General features: G+C 42.1%; 1 pseudogene; it reads right to left on the bottom strand.

The window, feature by feature from the left end:
* Nucleotides 1-1,895: 1,895 nt before the first annotated feature.
* On the bottom strand, nt 1,896-3,296 carry LOC109456934 (large ribosomal subunit protein uL10 pseudogene; annotated as a pseudogene).
* Between the last annotated feature and the right edge of the window lie 509 nt (nt 3,297-3,805).

Genomic DNA, 3,805 nt, shown 5'->3' with positions numbered 1-3,805 from the left:
AATCTCCCCTAATCAAAGTCTCATGTGGGGGCATCTGGCTGGCAGAGCCTCCATCACATGCCTGTGGTAACTTTTAGTATTTTTGGATCCCACTAATATAGATTCATTTAGAAAGAAATTGACTTTTTTTACAACATGATTCTTCCAATCCAAGGACAGGGAGTATTTGCATTTATTGAAATCTTATTTTATGCCCTTCAGTAGAGTTTGAAAAAAAATTTCCCTATAGATTAGGTACGTTTTGTGTTAAATCTACTTCTGGGTATTTTCTCTTTTTATTATTACTCTAAATGGGATCTTGCCTCCACTTCATTTTCTAATTGGTTATTTTATATAGGAAAGCTATTGATTTTTGTATATATTAATTCTTAGTAAAGTCTTTTAGTGTTTTTAGCAGCTTTTTTAAAAATTGTGTTTCCTCCTGTGTTTTAAAGGTATACAATCAATGATCAATAAATGCAATAATTCTGCATCTTCCTTTCAATCCTATACCTTCTATTTTTTTCTCTTGTTTGGTTTTATTGGCTAGTAGGCCAAAAACAATGTTTCATAATAGTCGTGACTCTGGGTGTATCAGACCGAGGGTGTATGTATGTGTACCATAAGGCTGTATAACAAAACACTCAAAGTTCAGTAGTTGAAAACAAGCATTTAACGTCATTCATGTGTCTGCAGATGGACTGATGGTGGGCGGACCCAGGCTGGGCTTGCCTGGGCTTGGCTCCAGGCTGCAGGTTGGGTCCGGTCTGCTTCATGTGTGTCTCGTTCTCCCTGAGCAGCTAGCAAACCATGGCCTGCTCTTCTATGGTGTTGTTGGGAAAGCAAGAGTGGTGAACAGCAACACATGATGCTCCTTAAATCAGTGCTCACAGTTGGCACTCTGCCATTTCTGCCCGCTTTCCAATGAGCCAGAACAAGTCACATGGTCGAGCTGAACATCACGGGGGGTGGGAAAGATCTGTCTGTAGAAGGAAAAACTGCAAAATCACACGGCTAACGCCATGGATACAGGGCGGGGTGAAGACTTGCGCAGCGATGCAAATCACAGCAGTGGGCATTGTTTGCTTGTTCCTGACCTTAATGGGAAGCTGCTTGTTTGCCATGAGACATGATTCTGAGTCTGGGCTTGGTTACGAGATACAGAGCTTAATTCATATGATGAAGTTACATGTTGTCCTATTTTGTTAAGAGCTTTTAATCAGGAGTCAAAGTTGAATTTTAATCAACTACCTTCTTAGTATACATGGAGAGTTTTATATATACCATATATATATGTAAAACTATATGTATATAGTTTTATACACACACACACACACACACACAGAGGGTGCCAAAAAAATGTATACACATTTTAAGAAAGGAAAAAAACTGTATTAACAAAAAACAAAAGATGAATACAAGTCATGTTTAACTTCTGCAATTACAAGAGGTGCTCAAAGTGGTTCCCATCAGCATCCAGACACTTCTGATGATGGTGAACTACTGCTTGAGCAGCGTTGACCAAAGTGTTAACATCTCTTAAAATGTGTATACATATATACCGGGGATGCCAAAAAAAAAGCATAAAAGTGGACACTTTGGTCAGTGTTGCTCAAGCAGTAGTTTGCCGTAATCAGAAGTGTCTGGACGCTGATGGTAACCACTTTGAGCACCTCTTGTAATTGCAGAAGTCAAACATGACTTGTATTCATCTTTTGTTATATATTGAGTATTAGAATTTTAATACAATTTTCCTTTCTTAAAATGTGCATACATTTTTTTGGCACCCTCTGTATATGTGTGTGTGTGTGTGTATGTATTTATTATATATATGCATTTTTTTTTTTTTAAAGAGAAGTAAGCCTTTATTTCCTGTTCCACAAATAAAGCTGGCTGCACTGGCTGCTTTTTGGTGATTAGTCAAAGAGAACAAATCCCATATCCTTGCTTGACTCCTCCGACTCTTCTTTCGCTTCAGACTTGGCTGGGGCTGCAGTAGCAGCCGGAGCCGCACTGGTGGCGGTGGCAGCCACAAACACAGATGGATGAGCCAAGAAGGCCTTGACCTTTTCAGTAAGTGGGGAAGTGTAATCAGTCTCGACAGACCCAGCCAGGACCCGCTTGTCCCTACGGATGATGGAATGGGCTACTGATGCCACTGCTTGGTAACCAATCTGCAGACACATGCTGACAACACTGTAGACACCCTCCAGGAAGCGGGAGTGCAGAGTGGCCTCTGTGATGTTGGGCACTTCTGGGCTGTAGTTGCTGCCGTTGTCAAACACCTGCTGGACGACCAGCCCGAGGAGAAGGGGGAGATGCTCGGCATGTTCAGCACGGCGGCTTCGCGGCTCCCACTGTGTCTCCAGTCTAAGTCAGATGCACATCACTCAGGATTTCACTGGGGTCCCTGGAGATGTTAGTAGTGACACCTAAAGCCTGGGAGAAGGAGGCCTTCTCAGGCCCCAGACCAGTGCTCTGGGCTGGCAGAGTGACTTCACTCAGGTCAGTGGGACATGGGTGGCAGCCTGCATGCAGCATGTTCCCAATCCCATTGAGGTCCTCCTTGGTGAACACAAAGCCCACATTTCCCTGGATATGAGGCAACCGTGTCTCCAGAGCTGGGTCATTTTCCAGATGCCCTCAGATGGCCTTGGGCATCGTGGCGTTCTTCCTCACCAGCACCACCGCCTCCCTGGGGCGGGATGTGCGGACCTGCTGTATCTGCTTGGAGCCCACCTTGTCTGCTCCCACAGTGAAGCCTTTTGGACAGTCATCTAGAAATTAGATGATCTAAGGAAATAGTTGGACTTCCAGGTCACCCTGTCTTCCCTGGGTATCCAGGCGGTGCCTCAGGCATTGCCACTCAGGACTTAAAGGCGGTGTCACTCTCTTGAGGACACCTGGCGAGAGCTATGATTTTCTTATTGATATTTTGATATTTATGAATTATGTTAATTGAGTCCTTCCTAGGGAACCATCCTTGCATTACTCAAATAATCTCCACGTCGTGGTGGCATATTATCCTTTTAAAATACATGTGTTCTACTTGCTAATACTTTATTTAGGATTTTGCATTTATATTGCCTTAAACATAGGACTATAGCATTTTTTTATCCTTCTTGGGATTTTCTTTTCACCGTTACACTGGATGCGTAGATGCATCTTAAAGTCATTTTCCCCCTCTCTCCAATGTTTAGGAGTGGTTTAAACAGCATTGCAGTTATCTGCTTATTGAAATTGTGATAGATTTTACCCGCAAAGCTGTCTAGGTCCAGCACTTTAATGGATAGCGGCTCTTTGACAACACCCTCCATTTCTTCTCTGGTAATTGGACTGTTTAGATTTTCTACCTTTTATGGGTTAGTTTTCATCATTTATGTTTCCTAGAAAAGCGTTCATTTGTCCATGTGTTCAAATTTATTTTCAAAGCATTGAACTGAGTAATCCATTATAATTTTTTAAATTTCCTCTGTATGTGGTTATTTCCCCATTCTCATTTCTAATTTGTGCTTTTTTATTGATTACTTTAGTTAATGTTTATCTATTTTATTTCTTAAATTTTTTGCCCCACCCCATACGAATGTATTTCCATCAAAATCCACTCTCTGCATTCCCCCCTCTCATTCATCTCTCTTGCCTTCTAAAGGCTGATCCCACCACCTCTGCTTTGAGTCTTGCTACCTCCCTCCTTCTCCAGAAACTCGCTCCATGTTATATCCTCCTGGTGTCCTGATTTTTCAATCCCTTTCTTTCATTTGCATCTTTCCTAACAGCTTATAAACATTCTTCAGCTTCTTCATCTTAAAGTCTCCTTGCCCAAGAT

Source organism: Rhinolophus sinicus, chromosome 15 (genome assembly GCF_057876585.1).
Source record: "Rhinolophus sinicus isolate RSI-liver-muscle chromosome 15, RSI-T2T, whole genome shotgun sequence".
Lineage (NCBI taxonomy): Eukaryota > Metazoa > Chordata > Mammalia > Chiroptera > Rhinolophidae > Rhinolophus > Rhinolophus sinicus.
The sequence above is the reverse complement of the archived record's forward strand: the minus strand, read 5'-3'. Positions and strand labels throughout refer to the sequence as shown.